The sequence below is a fragment of the Hyla sarda genome, chromosome 3 (assembly GCF_029499605.1).
Source record: "Hyla sarda isolate aHylSar1 chromosome 3, aHylSar1.hap1, whole genome shotgun sequence".
NCBI classification, from domain to species: Eukaryota; Metazoa; Chordata; class Amphibia; order Anura; family Hylidae; genus Hyla; species Hyla sarda.
Genome location: NC_079191.1, coordinates 90,367,799 through 90,393,384, shown reverse-complemented (window position 1 = coordinate 90,393,384; position 25,586 = coordinate 90,367,799). Strand labels below are relative to the sequence as shown.

At 45.3% G+C, this 25,586-nt stretch overlaps 1 protein-coding gene across 3 annotated transcripts in view; it reads right to left on the bottom strand.

The window, feature by feature from the left end:
• Positions 1–25,586, bottom strand: part of LOC130360591 (adiponectin-like) — a 76,069-nt gene that overhangs the window by 28,440 nt on the left and 22,043 nt on the right. The window contains exon 1 of one of the 3 annotated variants that reach the window (XM_056563129.1): positions 1,595–1,721. The exons of 1 other annotated variant lie outside the window; for it this stretch is intronic. The gene's annotated coding sequence lies outside the window, so the exon portion shown is untranslated. Of the gene's footprint in view, positions 1–1,594; positions 1,722–25,586 lie in introns of those variants that run through there. One more of the 3 variants, XM_056563131.1, reaches the window with a different exon arrangement.

Genomic DNA, 25,586 nt, shown 5'->3' with positions numbered 1-25,586 from the left:
AGAATAGTTAATAAAATATCTGGAATGTTTTGCTGAGAATGTTTGTGGGATCAGGGAACACTGCTGCTGTATGTAAAGCTCTTTTTTATGCAGTAGATACAAGACCATCACCAGTATAATATGACAGTCTATGTTTGGTCACACAGAAGATAACTAGAGCTGTAACTATATGACATTACTGTATTAGATGATCGGCTTATATCTTATGTAATTTAGCAGTTTACTGAAGGTGTGTTCATCCTATCAAACTCCTCCATCATTTTATTCCTCCTCAACTGCAATTCTACAGATGTAAGATAAAGGATTAAATATTCTATTAACTACACATCCTATTGTGCCCATCCTTCACATAACTGATGTTAAGATACATGGTAACACATTTCTTATTATTGAAAAAGCAACCGCACTGCCCATGCACAGACTGGGGGGAGCCTGTCTGTTGTATCAATGCAAGTACTCTAAAAAGGATAATCCAGCACTGGTAGTATGCAACACAGATGACCTTCTTTAATGGTCGATAAATGATTACAAGAAGTATAAATGATTACAAGAAGTAAAAACAAATACATAATGCTCGACACGTTTTGACTTTTGCAGTCTTTGTCAAGACCGAAAAGGTCGGATCGTGTCGAGAACTATGTGTTTGTTCTGACTTCTTGTAATTTTTATTGACCAATAAACACATTTATCAAAAGAGAGATTTATCAAAACCCGTGCAAAGCAAAAGTTGCCCAGCTGCCCACAGCAACCAATCAGATCGCTTCTTTCATTTTTGAAAAGGCTTCTGATAAACTAAAGAAGCAATCTGATTGGTTGCTAAGGTAACTGAGCAACTTTTTCTTTGCACAATCTTTGATAAATCTCATTTCGACTATGACGGTCTTAGTCAAGACTGTACAGTTCAAAATGCATCAATCACTACATGTTTGTTCTGACTTCTTTTCATTTTTGTGGACAAATACCCATGCGGGATAATCTTGTTTGGAATACTTACCCTTCATATTTTACTGAAGCAACAGCCTACTAAATATGAACTATATGGAAACTTGCCCATTGTGGCCATAACAAGCACACTGTGGACATGACACCTTTTCGAAATTGAAAAGCCCAGCAGTATTGCAGCTTCTGCTATTACTTACATTTAGTAAGGAACATAGTTTACACTTTTATGATGAACTATAAGGGGTGGCCAAAATTTATACCCGGTGTTCATGATTCGCCTCATTTACCGAACACAGAATACTGAATTTACAGAAAATATAATAGGCCATATAAACACTGACACAGTGCTGACTTGTATGTGCCTTTATGTAAATATATTACAGTATATACTCGAGTATAAGCCGAGTTTTTGAGCACGATTTTTCGTGCTGAAAACGCCCCACTCGGCTTATACTCAAGTGAACTCTCTGCCTGTCAATCCCTTCATCAGTGGTCTTCAACCTGCGGACCTCCAGATGTTGCAAAACTACAACTAGCTGTCCAGGCATGCTGGATGTTGTAGTTATGAAACTTCTAGAGGTCCGCAGGTTGAAGACCACTGCGGCCTTCGTCATCATCCAGCCCCCCCCCCTTTTTTTTGTTTTGTACTCACCTCCCCTCGGCGGGAAGTTAGGGTGAGCTGGTTTTGGCCATCTATGCTGCAGGGACCGTCCGGTGGGGAGGGATAGTCGTTCCGGGCTGTCCATTTTCACCGGGGGGCCTCTTCTCCGTGCTTCGGGCCTGGCCCCGGAGTAGTGACGTTGCCTTGATGACGACGCACAGGGACGTTCATGCGCAACGTCCCTGTGCGTTGTCGTCAAGGCAACGTCGCTAGGCCGGGCCTGAAGAACGGAGAAGAGGCCTCCCCGGTGAAAATGGACAGCCCGAAACGACTATCCCTCTCCACGGACGGTCCCTGCAGCATAGATGGCCCGGACCAGCTCACCCTAACTTCCCGCCGAGGGGAGGTGAGTACAAAACAAAAGGGGGGGGGTGGAGTTGTAGTTTTACAATCTCTGGAGGTCCGCAGGTTGAAGACCACTGATAAAGGGATTGACAGGCAGTGATGATGAAGGCCGCAGTGGTCTTCAACCTGCAGACCTCCAGAGGTTTCAAAACTACAACTCCCAGCATGCCTGGACAGCCGATGGCTGTCAGGGCATGCTGAGAGTTGTAGCTTTGCAACCTCTGGAGGTCCGCAGGTTAAAGACCACTGATGAAGGGATTGACAGGAGGTGATGATGAAGGGGGGGATGATGACGGGGGTCTGGATGATTACATGGGGGGATGATGTATTTTCCACCCTAGGCTTATAGTCGAATCAATAACTTTTCCTGGGTGTTTGGGGTGAAATTAGGGGCCTCGGCTTATATTCGGGTCGGCTTATACTCGAGTATATACGGTACTAACATTTCTCACAAACAATTAAAGGTCTAGCCCTTAAATAACCCCAGCTGAATCACAGTTATATAGGTTAATGTGATGTCTGTTATTTGGTTAATTTATTTTATAATTCATCTCTATCTTTTGTTTTGATAAAGGAAATATATACTACATATTCATCACAAGCATTATCGTAGCTTTATTGAATTTATGTATGCTAAACCTGAATCATAGATCATATATCTGATGTTGAAATAATGGAGTATCAAAGCCTCTGGCAACATCGGGGCGGCAACATGTAAACGAAAATATATTCCTTCAATGACGCTGATCCTTATTAAATTTATGCATGCTAAACCTGAATCATATATCTGATGTTGAAATAATGGAGTATCAAAGCCTCTGGCAACATCGGGGCGTCAACATGTAAACGATATTATATTCCTTCCATGACACTGATCATTTTAAGCCACAGTAAAGAGTATTCTTAAAAAAAAAAAATAATAATAATGTATATACACTGCTCAAAAAAAATAAAGGAAACACTAAGATAACACAATGTAACTCCAAGTCAATGACATTTCTGTGAAATCAAACTGTCCACTCAGGAAGCAACACTGATTGACAATTGTTGTGCAAATGGAACAGACAACAGGTGGAAATTATAGGCAATTAGCAAGACACCCCCAATAAAGGAGTGATTCTTCAGGTGGTGAACAATGACCACTTCTCAGTTGCTATGCTTCCTGGCTGATGTTTTGGTCACTTTTTAATGCTGGCGGTGTTTTCACTCTAGTGGTAGCATGAAACTGAGTCTACAACCCACACAAGTGGCTCAGGTAGTGCAGCTCATCCTGGATGGCACATAAATGCGAGCTGTGGCAAGAAGGTTTGCTGTGTCTGTCAGCACAGTGTCCAGAGCAGGGGCGGACATATCGCCTGTGCAGCAGGTTCAGCTGCACAGGGGCCCAGCGTGGGAGGGGGCCTGCCCTCACACGCTGGGCCGGTCCTACCATCGGACCCAGTGCACAGGGCCGCCATCAGGGGGTAAATCCATACACTTGTATGGGGCCCGGAGCTTCAGGGAGGCCCGGACGTCCCTGTACTTTTTTTTTTCCGGCTAGTCAGTGAGTGACTGCGACTGTCACTCACTGACTCCTGGCTGGGTAACTGTCAGAACTATGACCGGGCCTCATAGTCTGGGGGGCCCGCAGGACTATGAGGCCCGCTCTTTGTAGGGCGCAGGCCCCTTAAGAAGTACGGCAGGGCCGGACAGGCCGGGGGCTGATGGGAGTCGACGTGCCCCGCGCAGGCACACAAGTCTACTCCAGTCACCTGACCTGTCCCGGCGCGATCTCCAGTCCAGCAGCCTCCCGACGGATCCTCCCCGTGCAGTGGAACACTGTGACAGGAGCAGCAGCTGCACCGAACCCCGGCAGGGTAAGTGAACGGGGAGGGGGGGGGTCTGGATGGGGGCTATGTTGTTTGCAGACTACAATGGTGATGAGAGGTGCAGGGGAACAGCGGCTTGGGGTGTTATAGGGGTGATGAGAGGGGGGTTATGGGGGGTAATGAGAGGTGCAGGGGGGTGTTATAGGGGTGATGAGAGGGGGGGTTATGGGGGTGATGAGAGATGCAGGGGGGTTATGGGGGTGATGAGAGATGCAGGGGGTTATGGGGGTGATGAGAGATGCAGGGGGGTTATGGGGGTGATGAGAGATGCAGGGGGGTTATGGGGGTGATGAGAGATGCAGGGGGGGTTATGGGAGTGATGAGAGATGCAGGGGGGGTTATGGGAGTGATGAGAGATGCAGGGGGGTTATGGGGGTGATGAGAGATGCAGGGGGGTTATGGGAGTGATGAGAGGTGCAGGGGGTGTTATGGGGGTGATGAGAGGTGCAGGGGGTGTTATGGGGGTGATGAGAGGTGCAGGGGGGGTTATGGGGGTGATAAGAGGTGCAGGAGGGTGTTATGGGGGTGAAGAGAGGTGCAGGGGGGTGTTATGGGGGTGGTGAGAGATGCAGGGGGGGTTATAGTAGTGATGAGGAGAGGTGTGGGGGGGTTATAGTAGTGATGAGGAGAGGTGTGGGGGGGTTATAGTAGTGATGAGGAGAGGTGTGGGGGGTTATAGTAGTGATGAGGAGAGGTGCGGGGGGTTATAGTAGTGATGAGGAGAGGTGCGGGGGTTATAGTAGTGATAAGGAGAGGTGCGGGGGGTTATAATAGTGATGAGGAGATGTGCGGGGGGGGTTATAATAGTGATGAGGAGATGTGCGGGGGGGTTATAGTAGTGATGAGGAGAGGTGTGGGGGGGTTATAGTAGTGATGAGAGGTGCCTGGGGGGTTATAGTAGTGATGAGGAGAGGTGCAGGGGGGTTATAGTAGTGATGAGGAGAGGTGTGGGGGGTTATAGTAGTGATGAGGAGAGGTGCAGGGGGTTATAGTAGCGATGAGGAGAGGTGCGGGGGTGGTTATAGTAGTGTTGAGGAGAGGTTTGGCAGGGGTTATGAGGGTGATGAGGAATGATGAGGACACAGAGGATAAGAGGTATTATATTTAGTGGGTATAGTGTGTGGCAGGATTATATTTAGTGGGTACAGTGTATAGCAGTATTATATTCAGGGTACAGTGTGTGGCAGGGTTATATTTAGTGAGTACAGTGTATAGCAGTATTATATTCAGGGTACAGTGTATAGCAGTATTATATTCAGAGTACGGTGTGTGGCAGGATTATATTTAGTGGGCACAGTGTATAGCAGTATTATATTCAGGGTACAGTGTATAGCAGTATTATATTCAGGGTACGGTGTGTGGCAGGATTATATTTAGTGGGCACAGTGTATAGCAGTATTATATTCAGGGTACAGTGTATAGCATTATTATATTCAGGGTACAGTGTATAGCAGTATTATATTCAGGGTACAGTGTGTGGCAGTATTATATTCAGGTTACAGTGTGTGGCAGGATTATATTTAGTGGATACAGTGTATAGCAGTATTATATTTAGTGGGTACAGTGTACAGCAGTATTATATTCAGGTTACAGTGTCTGGCAGTATTATATTTAGGGTACAGTGTGGGGCAGTATTTTATTTAGTAGGTACAGTGAATAGCAGTATTATATTTAGTGGGTACAGTGTATGGCAGTATTCTATTCATGGTACAGTGTGTGGCAGTATTATATTCAGGGTACAGTGTGTGGCAGTATTATATTCAGGGTACAGTGTGTGGCAGGATTATATTCAGGGTACAGTGTGGGGCAGTATTTTATTTAGGTTACACTTTCTGGCAAGGTTATAATGATTATTGTCTTCATGCAGAGGATGAGGATCTGCTGACAAAGTGAGTAGCCAATGATGTCCGGATGTCAGACTCTGCAGAGAAGATGCAGCTGGAGGAAGACCTGGTCTCTGGACGAGATGAAGAAGAAAAGATTACAGAGAAGATATCACTTAAGTCAGAAGACGTCACTCAGGTCACTGACATCATTGTGTGTTCTTATGACTGTCCCATCAGAGCTGTAGTCACTTGTAAGTTCTGCAGTGATGATGGGTAAAACTGTGTCCAATCTGTGTCTCTTCAGCTGTTACAAAACTACAACTCCCATTGCCAGAGGCTCTTCAGACATGATGGGAGTTTTAGCTTTCCAACAGCTGGAGAACCACTTCAACCAAGGTGATCGGTGGGGGTCTCAGGCCTTGAGTTGTGTAAGGGGCCCCGAAATTTCTGATGGCAGCCCTGCCAGTGCACATATGACAGGGAAACCAGTCTTGCCCAGTCACTAAACTGCTACTTACATCTGCCCATGGGGACTTCCTGGCTGAGGTGCGTGCGGTGAGTGACATCATCGCAAGCACCTGGACCCTGACGTCCAGCGCAGAGCGTTCGATAACGTCACTTATAGCACGCACCTCTGCCAGGAAATCCTCTCAGGCAGATGTAAGTAGTGCAGGCAAGGTAAGAGTGTGTGGGTGAGTGAGAGTGTGTGTGTGTTTGTTTGTTGGGGTTATCCTACACTACCTTATGTGGGGAATCTATGCTACCTAATGTGGGGAATATATGCTATGCTACCTAATGTGGGGAAATTATGCAATGTTACCTAATGTGGGGAATATATGCTACATAATGTGAGGAAACTATGCTACCTAATGTGGGGGAACTGCTGCCTACCTAATGCAGATTAATGTGAGTTGCAGTGCAATTTTATGGCATATTACTTTTTTTTTGGGGGGGGGGGGGGGGGCCCAGGCACATTCTTTGCACAGGGGCCCTCTGTTGTCTGTGTCCTCCCCTGGTCCAGAGCATGGAGGCGCTACCAGGAGACAGGCCAGTATGTCAGGAGACGTGGTGGAGGCCATAGGAGGGCAACAACCCAGCAGCAGGACAGCTACCTTCGCCTTTGTGCAAGGAGGAGCAGGAGGTGCACTGCCAGAGCCCCGCAAAATGACCTCCAGCAGGCCACAAATGGGCATGTGTCCACTCAAACAGGCAGAAACAAACTCCATGAAGGAGGGCCAGACGTCCACAGGTGGGAGTTGTGCTTACAGCCCAACACCACACAGGATGTTTGGCATTTGCCAGAGAACACCAAGATTGGCAAATTCGCCACTGACGCCTTGTGCTCTTTACAGATGAAAGCAAGTTGACACTGAGCCCATGTGACGCTGGAGTCTGGAGACGCTGTGGAGAACATTCTTGTCAGGCCCAAGGCCTGATTATTAAAATCCTATATGTGTAGTATAAATTATAACTGTGTGTGATGGATCATCCAAGACCTGGGGGTGAGAGGTCATTCAAACTGTGGGTTTGTGTATTGCATTTTATTGGGGGTCTGGCTGTTTGTTTACATCTCCTTTGAAGTCAAAGGCTTTTTTTGAAGTCATGCACTCTGGTCCCATCATATAATCAAACAGATAAGGGGCCAGGAAGAGAGAAGACCCCCTGGTGGGATCAGAGGGGAGGGGGGAATGGAGTCTCCCTTCCAAAAAGGCAGATATATAATATTTAACATTGCTAGACTCAGTGTTTTCAAGGCTGTGCCCAAAGCTGACCATCCTAAGAACAGCTGGACTCTCACTCTCATGGACTGATACCATCATGCTGTAAGAACTTTGTCTTTTGTTTTCTGAACTTGTCTTGCAAAACTCTTTTATATATTTTGTAACTGTATGTCATTTGTTTCTGTATTTTTATATAGTCAGCACTGTGATACCTTTTATCAGATTAAATGTTTAATTAATCAGCTCTGGTCTTTGATCTCTAAATATATGAGCTCACCTTTCTGAAGGCAGCTCTGGGGGAAACACGTTTATCTAAGGGTTAATTTGGTGACTTGCTGGGACTAGTACTAGATAACCAGAGGTCTGGCGGCTTTAACCCTTGCACCCTCACACTCTCTCTAGCGTCGTAGCTGGACCGATAGGGTGTGATCGTGACAATTCTGCTGCCTGCAACATCCTCCAGCATGACCGGTTTGGCGGTGGGTCGGTAATGGTGTGGGTTGGCATTTCTTTGGGGGGCCACACAGCCCTCCATGTGCTTGCCAGAGGTAGCTTGACTGCCATTAGGTACCGAAATGAGATCCTCAGACCCCTTGTGAGACCATATGCTGGTGCGGTTGGCCCTGGGTTCCTCCTAATGCAAGACAATGCTAGACCTCATGTGGCTGGAGTGTGTCAGCATTTCCTGCAAGAGGAAGGCATTGATGCTATGGACTGGCCATCCATTCCTCAGACCTGAATCCGATTGAGCACATCTATGACATCATATCTCCATCCACCAACGCCACGTTGCCCCACAGACTGTCCAGGAGTTGGCAGATGCTTTAGTCCAGGCCACCTCATCAGGAGCATGGCAAGTCATTGTAGGGAGGTCATACAGGCATGTGGAGGAGGAGTTGAAATACTGCATGGCAAAGCTATATCCATTGTGCTAGTAGAACTTACTTTTAAAATACATTTAGCAAAAGCAGATTTAAGCATTAACAATAGGTACATTTTAGCATAATGCTTGAGGAGAAACTGACACCAAAAAGTTGACACTACAATGCATATGAAAGCTAAGTAAAATGTGTAAAATTAAAATGGCTGGTTATCCCTGCTTAGCATGTAACAATTCAAATCTGATTTTTAAACTTTAAATGTTCATGATTTAAGTCAAGGAAACTGTGCAAGACAGTAGAAAATCTACCCAATATGTTACACTGTTTTCCTAGAATGGACCTCTTTTGGACCCCTCTATTAAGAGATTCTGAGAGACTTGAGGAGATAAAATTCCTTGCTGAGCTGTAGAACATGAACATCCTTCTTCAAAATCAATGGTCTTTTCTTAAGATGATAGTTCTCCAAGTAGGCTAGATAACCGAGTTTCCCATGTAATGTTTTACTATCAAGAATTTGCTATAAAAACAGCTTGTTGATGACCACATAATGGAGACGGGAATATGAAAACTATTGAGGGTCCAAAGAGAAGGAGTCAATTTCAAGTTGAAAGTACCTTGACTGATTTGTTTAAGCACTTGGCCTAGCTTAATATACTTGGGGAAGACCACAACTTGCAAAATACCCTAAAAACATAGTGAAGGTGTTTACCCAAGTTCAGCTAGCAGCTGATGTAATTTTGCAATTCACTTGAGCTTTTGTTTATGATATCAAATTCATATTTTTATTTCTCTTGGACAGTTTTTTACATGATATATACATGCCTATATTTTGTATACATGCTTATATACAAAAAAAATCAAGGGCAAGTTCTTTACACCTTAATATTAGGATACATGATACTGGTCATATATTGACTGAATGTAATAGCCTACTATTTGGAAACTAGACAGAAATGTGCCCACTGCATCCATATGAACCACACTAAGGACAAAACTTCTACTTATACTTGCTCTTGACTTTTATTGAGTGAGAAACAATAGTTTACACTATTATTTTATAATGAACTTTAAGATCTAATAGACTATAAAATCCAATTCAATTTTCCAGTAACAATATTAGGTTGATTCTCCCAGTGAAAATACAGAATGTTTTTAAAAAAAGTAAAACCAGGTGCATATGAACATATCCTAACTAGTAGATGCCTTTATATACCATACTGTAAATGCATTGCTAACAGAATTTAACATATATAAAGATCTAGCTCTTAAATCATTTAAGATTATTCATAGTCACACAGTCAATCATTGTTACAGAGGTTTAAAAAAGATGCATATCTATCAAGGTTAACCTTTTTCCATACATTCTTTATTAACTTTAATGTCATTCAGTATTCCGTCCAGTTATCTTAAATCTCATTGGATTTTTGAATGTTAAATCTGCATATAAAAATAGAAATCACAGTCAATTACAAAACAGACCGCTTTGATATTTCTTTTATAGAAAAGATGTACATAGATGTCAGTGTTTGTGCCAAATGTCACCAGAGGGTGTGTTTTTTTTTTAAATAGAGATATTGGCAAGACTGGAGGTAAATGTGTGGGTCTGTGCCCAGTGAGTAAGGCAGTGGGAGTATAAGCTGGCTGAGCCTGCCCGGCCGCAATATTATGACCTGTTCTAGCGGCTGCAGTAGAAGTATCCCACTGCCATACTGGTCCAACTCCTTGCTGATATGTTCTGGAGGGCTCTGCCTCACACCCTCCAGAGCTGGATTGGCCAGGCATCCCCAGGTAACGCCTTGGATAAGGTTGACCTCGTGGAGAGGTACGAGGCCACCATTAAGCTCCGTGAGGGGGCGGTTAAACCCAGGAGGTCCCCACCCTTGCCTAGGTGGCTAGAAAACTCCAAAAGTCCCCAGGAGGTGTTTCCCAAAGGACCCGCCCCATTGCTATGTTGGGGGTGTCAGCAACTGGGACATGTTAGGGCCAACTGTCCCTGCGGGAATAGCCCATGGACACAAACTATGCACTGCAACCGTCCCTGTATGCCCAGAGACTGTGTACAGCGGGTAATCTCAGGGCAGGAGACTCATGTCACCTCCGCCAGGTGGAGCTGGGGGGGCGCGTCGTGGAGGCATTGTTGGACGGGGGGAGTATGGTGACCCTGGTGAGGTCCAATCTGGTGCCGCACGTGGACTACACAGGACGACAGGCGGGGCTTTGTGTATCCACGGGGACTTAAGTGACTACCCCACCGCCCTGGTGACTGTGACAACCCCAGATGGCCGGTGGACTCATGAGATGGCCATTGCTACAAAGCTTCCCCACAGACTGATTATTGGGAGGGACTTTCCAGGATTTATGTCTTTGTGGCCCCAGATAAGAGTTCCCCAGACCTGTCAGGCAGGGGTGTCCCCAATAGACTGGCCCTACTCAGGGGTGACCCCGGAACCCTAGAATCCTGAGACAGAAGCATCCACGGTTGGGGTGACCACTCCTACAGTGGAAGAGATGGAATCGTCTCCACTGCAAGTAATGGTTGGAGATGTGGAGGAGCTGCCGTCAGGTCCCGAGTTGGCAGACCTCAATGTCTACGGAGAAAATTTCGGTACAGCACAGCACCAAGACCCGACATTATGTCAGGCCTGGGAAAATGTCAATTGTGGAAGGTGCACCACAACAACCGGGGGCCGAGACTGTGTACCCCCGTTTTGTGATCCACCAGGGGATGCTGTACTGGGTTAATCAGGTGCGGGGTGAGAACGTGGAACAATTGGTGGTGCCTAAAGCATATCGGAGATTGGTGTTAGAGTTAGCCCATCAACATGTTCTAGAGGGGCACCTGGGCCAGCAGAAGACCCAGGACCGAATTTTGCAGCGCTTTTACTGGCCCAGTGTGTATAAAGAGGTCGAGTGTCACTGTGAATCTTGCCCAACCTGTCAAATAACTAGCCCCCAGCCACATTACATTAGTCCGCTGGTTCCGCTCCCAATTAACGAGGTTCCGTTTGAACGGATTGCTATGGATCTGGTAGGCCCATTGCCGAAATCCGCTCGGGGCAGTAAAACATCCTTGTAGTCCTGAACTACGCAACTCGGTATTCTGAGGCACTACCTCTGCTACAAACCTCCGCCAAACTTATTGCTAAGGAGTTAATGGAGATGTTTTCCCGAGTGGGCTTACCCAAAGAGGTGTTGACTGACCAGGGCACCCCGTTAAAGTCAAAAGTAATGAAAGAGCTCAGTAAGTTACTGCAGGTGAAAAAGCTGGGGACCTCCATGTACCACCCGCAGACGGACGGCCTGGTAGAAAGGTTTAACCAAATGTTAAAAAACATGTGGAAGTGGGTGGTGGCTAGAGATGGGAAAAATTGTGACCTTTTACTACCCTATCTCATGTTTGCAGTGCGAGAAGTGCCCCAGGCTTCTTCTGGGTTCTCGCCCTTTGAACTGCTATACGGCAGACATCCACGTGGTCTGTTAGACATAGCTAAAGAGGCATGGGAACAACAGCCCACTCCGCACAAAAGTATAGTTAAGTATTTCACTCAGGATCGGATGGAAACAGTGTTGCCCTTGGTTAGGGAACATATGGAAGCAGCTCAGCGGGCCCAGAGCAGAGTCTATAATCGCCAAACTTGGGTCCGGAATTTTAACCCGGGAGATCGGGTTAAGGTTCTGGTACCAACGGTCGACAGTAAATTCCTGTCTAGGTGGCAGGGTCCCTACGAAGTGATTGAAAAGGTAGGGGAGGTGACGTACAGGGTACACCAGCCTGGGCGAAGGAAGCCAGAGCAAGTGTACCATGTAAACTTGTTGAAACCTTGGAAAGATAGGGAGACTAGTGTGGATGATAGCCCCTGGCCAGGTTGGTTAGGAATGGAGTTTCCCGTCCCTCAGTCTGATGCGAAGGAAGCAGTTGTCACAGTGAAAATTGCTGACAACCTTTCCTTTGCACAGACTCAGGAGGCCAGGGAGTTCGTCAGTAGAAACACAGATGTGTTCTCAGACCTTCCTGGGTGTACTTCTGTCATCCGCCATGACGTTGTCACTGAACCCCAGGTAAAAATACGGTTGAAACCGTACCGGGTACCTGAGTCACGGTGACAAGCCATTTCGGAAGAAGTGCAACAAATGTTAAAGTTAGATGTCATAGAGGAATCGAAAAGGGAGTGGGCTAGTCCGATACCCAAACCAGACGGTACGTTACGGTTCTGTAACGATTTCCGGAAACTGAATTAGGTTTCCAAGTTTGATGCATATCTCATGCCCCGAGTTGATGAGCCTATTGAGAAGCTAGGACAGGCTATGTATTTTTCTGTTTTGGACCTCACAAAAGGGTACTGGTAGGTGCCCTTGATGGAGGCTGCAAAAGAGAAAACAACCTTTGTTACACCAGAAGGTTTGTTCCAGTACAAGGTGTTACTCTTTGGTTTACATGGCCCTCCCGCTACGTTTCAAAGGCTAATTGCTATTGTACTTCTGCCACGTCATCGGTATGCCTTAGCTTATCTGGACGATATCATTATCCATAATACAAACTGGGAAAGTCACCTCCCAAAAGTACAGGCAGTGGTAGACTCCCTTAGGAAGGCTGGGTTAACTGTTAACCCCCAAAAATGTGCCATAGGGTTGGAAGAGACCAAATTTCCAAGGTTCCTGGCCTTGGTGAGGTAAGAGCCGGTAGTTTTCCAGTGTTTGTGTTGCGGTGCAGACTAATATTGTGGCCGTAGTATGGCTGGAAGGCCAATCCGGGATGGCTCTTACTGGGAATGACCAAGTGCAGGGTAGGGGTCATTCCCCACCATCCAGGCCGGCTTTTGTTGGCCTTAAAGCTAGGCTGCCTGACCAGCTAAAGGGGATTTGCTAGTTGCAGCACACAGTACCAGAAAAAGCTGAGTGTGGAGTTCTTCCCTGTGGTAGCTCCAAGAGTGGAAGCTGCTGGACAGCCTAGCTGGAGGCCTGGAAAAGACTTGCTTGACGCCGCATGGCGTGAACTCAGGTTTGAACAAACACCTAAGGATTACAGGTGGACTTTTGTTACCTTTTCCTTTGTTATACATTTAAAGATTGTTTGCTGTGGGCCGTGTGTGAATAAAACACTGAACTTTGATTTGGAAAACACTGTCTCCTTGCCTCTATACTGCAACTGCACCTATTTGCCCCAAAAGTTTGGGCACACCTTCTCATTCAAAGAGTTTTCTTTATTTTCATGACTATGACTATTGTAGATTCACACTGAAGGCATCAAAACTATGAATTAACACATGTGGAATTATATACATAACAAAAAAGTGTGAAACAACTGAAATATGTCATATTCTAGGTGGAAAATGTACTCAAGTGCAGTCACAAAACCATCAAGAGCTACAAAGAAACTGGCTCACATGCAGACCGCCCCAGGAAAGGAAGACCAAGAGTCACCTCTGCTGCGGAGGATAAGTTCATCCAAGTCACCAGCCTCAGAAATCGCATGTTAACAGCAGCTCAGACCAGGTCAATGTCACATAGAGTTCTAGCAGCAGACACATCTCCAGAACTGTTAAGAGGAGACTGTGTGAATCAGGCCTTCATGGTAGAATATCTGCTAGGAAACCACTGCTAAGGACAGACAACAAGCAGAAAAGACTTGTTTGGGCTAAAGAACACAAGGAATGGACATTAGACCAGTGGAAATCTGTGCTTTGGTTTGATGAGTCCAAATTTGAGATCTTTGGTTCCAACCACCGTGTCTTTGTGCGACGCAGAAAAGGTGAACGGATGGACTCTACATGTCTGGTTCCCACTGTGAAGCATAGAGGAGGAGGTGTGCTGGTGTGGGGGTGCTTCGCTGGTGACACTGTTGGGGATTTATTCAAAATTGAAGGCATACTGAACCAGCATGGCTACCACAGCATCTTGCAGCGGCATGCTATTCCATCCAGTTTGTGTTTAGTTGGACCATCATTTATTTTTCAACAGAACAATGACCCCAAACACACTTCCAGGCTGTGTAAGGGCTATTTGACCAAGAAGGAGAGAGATGGGGTGTTGCACCAGATGACCTGGCCTCCACAGTCACCAGACCTGAACCCAATGAAGGCAAAAGTGCCAACAAGTGCTAAGCATCTCTGGGAACTCCTTCAAGACTGTTGGAAGACCATTTCAGGTGACTACCTCTTGAAGCTCATCAAGAGAATGCCAAGAGTGTGCAAAGCAGTAATCAAATCAAAAGGTGGCTACTTTGAAGAACCTAGAATATGACATATTTTCAGTTGTTTCACACTTTTTTTTTATGTATATAATTCCACATGTGTTACTTCATAGTTTTAATACCTTCAGTGTGAATCTACAATTTTCATAGTCATGAAAATAAAGAAAACTCTGGTCATAATTAGTTTAATTTCCCTCTTTGTCAACAGCACCTGAACGGAAAATTCACAATTTCACTGTGATGGATATCAAAAAGCCTAAATAAAATGGCTGAAAACTATACATATTTTGTATTGTGTTGTTATCCTCATGAATGACACTTGGACAAAACATATGATTGTATACCAGAAAGGACTTAAAATTATCCTATATCCAAAACATTAGGGATGTCCCGATACCGATACTTAATCCGATACCTGTCGTGGGACCCCCACCAACAGGTTTCACGGAGGTTCCCTGTGCACGCTACCAAACAATGCACCATGCTCAGCAGCTGAGCACGTGTCATAGCCGGGACTTGTGGCTAATGCCGAACATCACCGATTGCAGTGATGTCCAGCATTAACCCTTTAGATGCCACAATCAAAGTCGATTTAAGCATCTAAAAGTCCAGGAAGTAACTGCCGGTTAGCTCAGGGATTATGATCACTGTGGTGAAATTGCGGTGTCCCGATCAGCTGGGAGCATGGCCGAAGGTCTCTTACCGTGCTCGGTGCTGTCCCATCATTGCTCCTATACTTTAGCCAGTCATGTAAAGCAGTAAAGGAACGCCGATAACACTGATTAATGCTGTGCTATGGCAGAGCATTAATCAGTGTACGCATATCTACAGATTGCATGTAATAGTCCCCTATGGGGACAACAAAAGTGAGAAAAATGTGTTAGAAAAAATGAAATAATAATAAATATGAATAAACCCTTCCGGTGGAAAACCTTTTTTTTTTTTTTTTTTTTTTTTTAAATCAACTGATTTCAGAAAGTTGAACTGATTTGTAAATTACTTCTATTAAAAAAATCTTAATCCTTCCCGCCTTTTGCATTCACTCCAGGCAATGGAAGAGAGAAGAGAGAGGTGGATTGTGGTAAATATAAAAGCAAGTACACTAGCGATTGTTTGAGCTAGCGATTGTGTGGTTGTATACAAGAGTTTGACGTATGCAAGTGAATAAGTAAAAAAGTGAGAGGGACTTAAAATTAAGGGAGTTTAAATTGAAATAATAGATTTTTTTTTTGTACTTTTAATTTTTGCAATCCCCAAATCTAGTATGGCCTCCATGTTGGAAAATGTAGTCCAGTGTACATCTTGCACAATGTATGCAATCCTTGAACAGCAGTTTAAGGGTGCATATTGTTGTGCGAGATGTGTGCAACTTGTTCATTTGGAAGCCCAGATCCTTGATCTAGAGGAGCAACTGGCAACACTGAGATGCATTAACAACCTGGAGAGGTGTCTCCTGCTCACTGAACAAGTACTCTCTGGGGTAGAGGTGGGGGAGGATAGTGGGACAGAGGTGCAGGACAGTCAGGCAGTTTGCTGGGGTAGAGGGAAAAGTGTCAGGGAGGCTAGTCCTGAACTGGCACACCCCAACAAGTTTGCACGGTTGGCAGATGAGGGGGATGCCATTTCAGAGCTAGCAGTACTGCAGCAGGACTCTGTCTCTGACCGCCAGGGGGTTGTCTGCTCCAGTAAGGAGGGAGGGAGGAGTGCAGGGCAGACCAGACGGGTACTGGTAGTGGGGAACTCAATTATTAGGGGGACAGACAGGGCGATCTAACACAAAGACTGGGATCACCAAACTGTGTGTTGTTTTCCTGGTGCTCGAGTTCAGCACATCGCGGATTGGGTTGACAGGTTGCTGGGTGGGGCTGGAGAGGACCCGGCAGTCATGGTACATATTGGCACCAATGACAAAGTAAGAGGTAGTTGGAGTGTGCTTAAAAATGATGTCAGGGACTTAGGCCGCAAGCTTAACCCTTTAAGGACCCAGCCAATTTTCACTGTAGGACCCGGCCATTTTTTGCACATCTGACCACTGTCACTTTAAGCATTAATAACTCTGGAATGCTTTTACCTTTCATTCTGATTCCGAGATTGTTTATTCGTGACATATTTTACTTTAAAATGGTGGTAAAATTTTGTGGTAACTTGCATCCTTTCTTGGTGAAAAATCCCAAAATTTGATGAAAAATTAGACAATTTTGCATTTTTCGAACTTTGAAGCTCTCTGCTTGTAAGGAAAATGGATATTCCAAATCATTTTTTTTGATTCACATATACAATATGTCTACTTTATGTTTTCATCATAAAACTGACGTGTTTTTACTTTTGGAAGACACCAGAGGGCTTCAAAGTTCAGCAGCAATTTTCCAATTTTTCACAAAATTTTCAAACTCACTATTTTTCAGGGACCAGTTCAGGTTTGAAGTGGATTTGAAGGGTCTTCATATTAGAAATACCCCATAAATGACCTCATTATAAAAACTGCACCCCCTTAAGTATTCATAATGACATTCAGTCAGCATTTTAACCCTTTAGGTATTTCACAGGAATAGCAGCAATGTGAAAGAGAAAATTCACAATCTTCATTTTTTACACTTGCATGTTCTTGTAGACCCAATTTTTGAATTTTTACAAGGGGTAAAAGGAGAAAATTGATACTTATGTTTGTAGCCCAATTTCTCTCGAGTAAGCACATACCTCATATGTCTATGTAAATTGTTCGGCGGGCGCAGTAAAGGGCTCAGAAGCGAAGGAGTGACAAGGGGATTTTGGAGAGTACGTTTTTCTGAAATGGTTTTTGGGGGGCATGTTGCCTTTAGGAAGCCCCTATGGTGCCAGAACAGCAAAAAAAAAAGACACATGCGATACCATTTTGGAAACTAGACCCCTTAAGGAACGTAACACGGAATTAAGTGAGCCTTAATACCCCACAGGTGTTTCACGACTTTTGCATATGTAAAAAAAACAAAACTAAAATGTGTGTTTCCCCCCAAATTTCACATTTTTGCAAGGGTTAATAGCAGAAAAGACCCCCGAAAATTTGTAACCCCATCTCTTCTGAGTATGGAAATACCCCATGTGTGGACGTCAAGTGCTCTGCTGGCGCACTACAATGCTCGGAAGAGATGGAGCGCCATTGACCTTTTGGGAAAAAAATTGTTTGGAATGGAAGTCAGGGGCCATGTGCGTTTACAAAGCCCCCCGTGGTGCCAGGACAGTGGACCCCCCCACATGTGACCCTATTTTGGAGACTACACCCCTCACAGAATTTAATAAGGGGTGCAGTGAGTATTTACACCCCACTTGCGTTTGACAGATCTTTGTAACAGTGGGCTGTGCAAATGAAAAATAAAATTTTTCGTTTTCACGGACCACTGTTCCAAAAATCTGTCAGACACCTGTGGTGCGTAAATGCTCACTGTACCCCTTATTACATTACGTGAGGGGTGTAGTTTCCAAAATGGGATCACATGTGGGTATTTATTTTTTTGCGTTAATGTCATAACCGCTGTAAAATCAGCAACCCCTGTGCAAATCACCAATTTAGGCCTCAAATGTACATAGTACGCTCTCACTCCTGAGCCTTGTTGTGCGCCCGCAGAGCATTTTACGCCTAGATATGGGGTATTTCTGTACTCAGGAGAAATTGCGTTACAAATTTTGGGGGTCCATTTTTCCTTTTAACGCTTGTGAAAATAAAAGTATAGGGCAACACCAGCATGTTAGTGTAAAATGTTTTATTTTTTTACACTAACAAGCTGGTGTAGCCCCAACTTTTCCTTTTCATAGGGGGTAAAAGGGAAAAAAAGCCCCCCAAAATTTGTAGTGCAATTTCTCCCGAGTACGGAAATACCCCATATGTGGCCCTAAACTGTTTCCTTGAAATACGACAGGGCTCCAAAGTGAGAGAGCTCCATGTGCATTTGAGGACTAAATTAGGGATCGCATAGGGGTGGACATAGGGGTATTCTACGCCAGTGATTCCCAAACAAGGTGCCTCCAGCTGTTGCTAAATTCCCAGCATGCCTGGACAGTCAGTGGCTCTCCGGAAATGCTGGGAGTTGTTGTTTTGCAACAGCTGGAGGCTCTGTTTTGGAAACACTGCCATACAATAATTGTTTTAATTATTTTTTTTTTTGGGGGGGGGGGGCAGTGTAAGGGGTGTATATGTTGTGTTTTACTCTTTTTTAGGTGGTAGTGTTGTGTAGTGTTTTTAGGGTACATTGGCATGTTACGGTGAGTTTACTGCTAGGAGTTTGAGCTGCAGCGAAAAATTTGCCGCAGCCCAAACTTGAAGCAGGAAACTTACTGTAAGCCTGCCCGTGTGAATGTACACTGTACGTTCACATGGGGGGGGGCAAACCTCCAGCTGTTTCAAAACTACAAATTCCGGCATGTACTGACAGACCGTGCATGCTGGGAGTTGTACTTTTGCAACAACTGGAGACACACTGGTTGGAAAACCTTCAGTTAGGTTCTGTTACCTAACTCAGTATTTTCTAACCAGTGTGCCTCCAGCTGTTGCAAAACTACAACTCCCAGCATGTACTGATCGCCGAAGGGCATGCTGGGAGATGTAGTTATGCAATGGCTGGAGGTACGCAACTACAACTCCCAGCATGCCGAGACAGCTGATTGCTGTTTTGACATGCTGGGATTTGCAGTTTTGCAACATCTGGAGGGCTACAGTTTTAGAGAACACTGCAAAGTTATCTCCAAACTGTGGTCCTCCAGCTGTTGCAAAACTACAATTCCCAGCATGCCCTGACAGCAAACAGTTGTTTAGGGCTATATAATGGTCTCAAACTGTAGCGGTCTCAAACTGTAGCCCTCCAGCTGGTGCAAAACTACATATTCCAGCATGCCCAAACAGCTGTCTGGGCATGCTGGGAGTTGTAGTTTTGCAACATCTGGAGGGCTACAGTTAGAGACCACTGTATAATGGTCTCAAACTGTACCCTCCAGATGTTGCTAGGTAACTCACCGGCTTCCGTCAGATCCAGCCACATGTCATCGCCGCCCGCCGATCTCCGTCGCCCGCAGCCTCCGTTGCCCGCCCGGATCGGTAAGTGGATCTTCGGCGCCGGTCCCCGTCGTTTCCCCATCCTGCCCCGCCTATTGTGGGAGGGCAGGACGGGGAAAACGAAAGTAAACCCCCCCGCCCCCGATCTGCTATTGGTGGTCGCGTCTAGACCACCAATAGCAGGGATAGGAGGGGTGGCACCCTTGCCACCTCACTCCTATCGCTTCGGGGGGATCATGGGTGTCTTATCCCCCTTACATTCCGGGTCACCGGGTCTGATGATCCCCCCTGGGCATTTGCAGGGGATGCCTGCTGAATTATTTCAGCAGGCATCCCTGTCCGATCTCCGCCCAGCGCACGGCGGGGACCGGAACTGCCCCTGACGTAACTGTATGTCATGGGTCCTTAAGACCCAGGGTGTCGGGACGTAACGTTACATCATGGGTCCTGAACGGGTTAAGGCAGGGACCTCCAAGGTAATATTTTATGAAATATTACCTGTACCACGAGCCACACCAGAGAGGCAGCGGGAGATTAGGGAGGTAAACAAGTGGCTCAGAAGCTGGTGTAGGAAGGAGGGGTTTGGGTTCATGGAGAACTGGGCCGACTTCGCTGTCAGATACCGGCTCTACCATAGGGACAGGCTGCACCTCAATGGAGAGGGTGCAGCTGTGCTTGGGGAGAAGATGGCTAGAAGGGTGGAGGAGTGTTTAAACTAGGGACTGGGGGGGGAGGGAACCTACAACATAGAGGGGGAAGATAGTGTAGATAGAAAGGGAGGACTTATTAATGTACCTGGGGGTGGAGCGGGGGGAGGGGTTAGAATAGTTAATAGGAATAGGCGTTTTAGGAAAAAAACATACACCATTGAATTGCATGTTAACTAATGCGAGACGTCTGAAGAATAAAACTGACAAATTGGAGTTGAAAATGTCTGATGAGGATTATGACATAGTGGGTATAACAGAGACTTGGTTGGACGATACCTGTGACTGGGCTGTCAACATACAGGGTTATAGTCTATTCAGGAAGGATCGGACAAAACGGAAAGGGCGAGGAGTTTGTCTTTATGTAAAGTCCAGTCTGAAGGCCGCACTGCGGGAGGATATATGGGAGGGAAACGATAATGTGGAGTCATTATGGGTAGAAACATATGGAGATAAGAATAAAAAAAATTTGATATGGGGTTTGCTATAAGCCACCAAACATAATGGAAGAAGCAGAAGATCAATTACTGAGGCAAATAAACAAGGCAGCAAATCAAAATGATGTGATAATATTGGGGGACTATCCTGATATAAACTGGGAGACTGAGACCTGTGAATCTCATAAAGGAAACAGGTTTCTGGCTATTATCTTTCCCATATGGTGCAGGGCCCGACCAGAGGGGGCGCCCTACTGGACTTAATTATATCCAACACAGCTGACAGAGAAACTAATGTGCAAGCAGAAGGACACCTAGGAAATAGTGATCACAATATAATACATTGTAACTTGTTCTTCAATAAGGGAATCTCTCGAGGGGCCATAAAAAACAATGAACTTTAGGAAGGCAAAGATCGATCAACTCAGAGATGCCCCTAACAATATAAAATGGGATAATGTCCTCAAAAACAGGAATACTGACACTGAATGGGAGACTTTTAAAAATATCTTAAATTCTCACTGTAAGATGTATATACCTTATGGGAATAAAAGGGTCAGAAATAAAAGAAAACCAATATGGATGAATAAGAACGTTAAAGGGGTATTCCTGGCCAAAACTTTTTTTTATATATCAACTGGCTCCGGAAAGTTAAACAGATTTGTAAATTACTTCTATTAAAAAATCTTAATCCTTCCAATAGTTATTAGCTTCTGAAGTTGAGTTGTTGTTTTCTGTCTAACTGCTCTCTTATGACTCACGTCCCGGGAGCTGTGCAGTTCCTATGGGGATATTCTCCCATCATGCACAGCTCCCGCGACGTGACATCATCATTGAGCAGTTAGACAGAAAACCTCAGAAGCTAATAACTATTGGAAGGATTAAGATTTTTTAATAGACGTAATTTACAAATCTGTTTAACTTTCCGGAGCCAGTTGATATGTATATAAAAAAAGGTTTTGCCTGGAATACTCCTTTAAGGGTTAATACATGACAAAAATAAAGCAATTAAACTACTTAACCCCTTGGGGACGGAGCCCATTATGACCCTAAGGACGGGAGCATTTTTTGCAAATCTGACCACTGTCACTTTAAGCATTAATAACTCTGGAATGCTTCTACTTATAAATTTGATTCCGAGATAGTTTTTACGTGACATATTCTACTTTATGTTAGTGGTAAATTTTCGGCGATACTTGCATCCTTTCTTGGTGAAAAATGCAAAAATTTCATGAAAAATTTGAAAATTTTGCATTTTTCTAACTTTGAAGCTCTCTGCTTATAAGGAATATGAATATTCCAAATAAATTATATATTGATTCACATATACAATAGGTCTACTTTATGTTTGCATCATAAAATTGATGAGTTTTTACTTTTGGAAGACACCAGAGGGCTTCAAAGTTCAGCAACAATTTTCCAATTTTTCGCAAAATTTTCAAAATCGGAATTTTTCAGGGACCAGTTCAGGTTTGAAGTGGATTTGAAGGGTCTTCTGGTTAGAAATACCCGATAAATGACCCCATTATAAAAACTGCACCCCTCAAAGTATTCAAAATGACATTCAGTAAGTGTGTTAACCCTTTAGGTGTTTCACAGGAATAGCAGCAAAGTGAAGGAGAAAATTCAAAATTTTTTACACTGGCATGTTCTTGTAGACCCAGTTTTTGAATTTTTACAAGGGGTAAAAGGAAAAAAATCCTCTCAAAATTTGTAACCTAATTTCTCTCGAGTAAGAAAATACCTCATATGTGTATGTCAAGTGTTCGGCGGGCGCAGTAGAGGGCTCAGAAGCGAAGGAGCAACAATGGGATTTAGGAGAGTGAGTTTTTCTGAAATAGTTTTTGGGGGGCATGTCCCATTTAGGAAGCCCCTATGGTGCCAGGACAGCAAAAAAAAACCACATCGCACACTATTATGGAAACGACACCCCTCAAGGAACGTAACAAGGGGTACGATGAGCCTTAACACCCCACAGGTGTTTGACAACTTTTTGATAAAGTCAGATGTGTAAATGAAAAAAAAAATTTTTTCCACTAAAATGCTGGTTTTTCCCCAAATTTTACTTTTTTACAAAAGGTAATAGGAGAAAATGCCCCCCAAAAGTTGTAACCCCATTTCTTCTGAGTATGGAAATACCCCATGTTTGGACGTCAAGTGCACTGCGAGCGAACTACAACGCTCAGATGAGAAGGAGCACCATTGAGCTTTTAGAGAGATAATTTGTTTGGAATGGAAGTCGGGGGCCATGTGCCTTTACAATGCCCCCCGTGGTGCCAGAACAGTGGACCCCCCCCACATGTGACCCCATTTTGGAAACTACACCCCTCACGGAATGTAATAAGGGGTACAGTGAGCATTTACACCCCACTGGTGTTTGACAGATCTTTGGAACAGTGGGCTGTGCAAACAAAAAAATTAAATTTTTCATTTTCACGTACCACTGTCCCAAAAATCTGTCAGACCCCTGTGGGGCGTAAATACTCACTGTACCCCTTATTACATTCCGTGAGGGGTGTAGTTTCCAAAATGGGGTCACATGTGGGTATTTATTTTTTTGAATTTATGTCAGAACCGCTGTAAAATCAGCCACCCCTGTGCAAATCACCAATTTTGGCCTCAAATGTACATAGTGCGCTCTCACTCTTGAGCCTTGTTATGCGCCCGCAGAGCATTTTACGCCCACATATGGGGTATTTCCGTACTCAGGAGAAATTGCGTTACAAATTTTGGGGGTCTTTTTTTCCTTTTACCTCTTGTGAAAATAAAAAGTAAAGGGCAACACCAGCATGTTAGTGTAAAAAAATTTTTTTTTTACACTAACAGGCTGGTGTAGACCCCAACTTTTCCTTTTCATAAGGAGTAAAAGGAGAAAAAGCCCCCCAAAATTTGTAGTGCAATTTCTCCCGAGTACGGAAATACCCCATATATGACCCTAAACTGTTTCCTTGAAATACGACAGGGCTCCAAAGTGAGAGAGCTCCATGCGCATTTGAGGACTAAATTAGGGATTGCATAGGGGTGGACATAGGGGTATTCTACGCCAGTGATTCCCAAACAGGGTGCCTCCAGCTGTTGCTAAACTCCCAGCATACCTGGACAATCAGTGGCTGTCCGGAAATGCTGGGAGTTGTAGTTTTGCAACAGCTGGAGGCTCCGTTTTGGAAACACTGCTGTACAATACGTTTTTCATTTTTATTGGGGGGGGGACAGTGTAAGGGGGTGTATATGAAGTGTTTTACTCTTTATTAGGTGTTAGTGTAGTGTAGTGTAGTGTTTTTAGGGTACATTCACACTGGCGGGTTACGGTGAGTTTCCCGCTAGGAATTTGCGCTGCAGCAAAAAATTTGCCGCAGCTCATACTTGAAGCAGGGAACTTGCTGTAAACCCGCCCGTGTGAATGTACCCTGTACGTTCACATGGGGGGGGGGGGGGGGGGCCAAACCTCCAGCTGTTTAAAAACTACAACTCCCAGCATGCACGGTCTGTCAGTACATGCTGGGAGTTGTAGTTTTGCAACAGCTGGAGGCACACTGGTTGGAAAACCTTCAGTTAGGTTCTGTTACCTAACTCAGTATTTTCCAACCAATGAGCCTCCAGCTGTTGCAAAACTACAACTCCCAGCATGCACGGTCTGTCAGTACATGCTGGGAGTTGTAGTTTTGGAACAGCTGGAGGCACACTGGTTGGAAAACCTTCAGTTAGGTTCTGTTACCTAACTCAGTATTTTCCAACCAATGAGCCTCCAGCTGTTGCAAAACAACAACTCCCAGCATGCACGGTCTGTCAGTACATGCTGGGAGTTGTAGTTTTGAAACAGCTGGAGGCACACTGGTTGGAAAATACTGAGTTGGGTTCTGTTACCTAACTCAGTATTTTCCAACCGGTGTGCCTCCAGCTGTTGCAAAACTACAATTCCCAGCATGTCTGATCACAGAAGGGCATGCTGGGAGATGTAGTTATGCAACAGCTGGAGGTACGCAACTACAACTCCCAGCATGCCGAGACAGCTGTTTTCTGTGTGGGCATGCTGGAATTTGTAGTTTTGCAACATCTGGAGTGCTACAATTTAGAGACCACTGAACAGTGATCTCCAAACTGTGGACCTCCAGATGTTGCAAAACTACAACTCCCAGCATGCCCAGACAGCAAACAGCTGTGTGGGCATGCTAGGAGTTGTAGTTTTGCAAGATCTAGAGGGCAGTATAGAGATCACTGTGCAGTGGTCTCTAAACTGCAGACCTCCAGCTGTTGCAAAACTACAAATTCCAGCATGCCCACACAGCAAACAGCTGTCTGGGCATGCTGGGAGTTGTAGTTTTGCAACATCTGTAGGGCTACAGTCTAGAGACCACTATAGTGGTCTCAGACTGTAGCCCTCTAGATGTTGCTAGGCAACTACTCACCGGCTTCCATCGCATCCGGGAGCGCCGTCCTCTTCTGCCGCACGCCGCCGCAGAGCTCTGTCGCCGACCGCCGATCCCCATCGCTCCGCTGCCTCCGGAGGGGTAAGTGGACTCCGGCGCCGCTCCTCTTCGTTTTCCCCGTTTTGCCCCGCCTATTGTGGGAGGGCAGGACGGGGAAAACGAAAGTAAACCCCTCCGCCCCAGATCTGCTTTTGGTGGTCGCGTCTAGACCACCAATAGCAGAGATAGGAGGGGTGGCAACTCTGCCACCTCACTCCTATCGCTTTAGGGGGATCGTGGGTGTCTTAGACACCCGCGATCCCCCTTCTATTCCGGGTCACCGGGTCACCATAGACCGGTAATGACCTGGAATCGGCGCAAATCGCAAGTGTGAATTCACTTGCGATTTGCGCCGATCGCCGACATGGGGGGGTCTAATGACCCCCCTGGGCATTTGCACGGGGTGCCTGCTGATAGATATCAGCAGTCACCCCGGCCCGGTCCCCGCCCAGCGCGCGGCAGGGGCCGAAATTCCCACGGGCGTATGGATACGCCCTTCGTCCATAAGTACCAGGACGC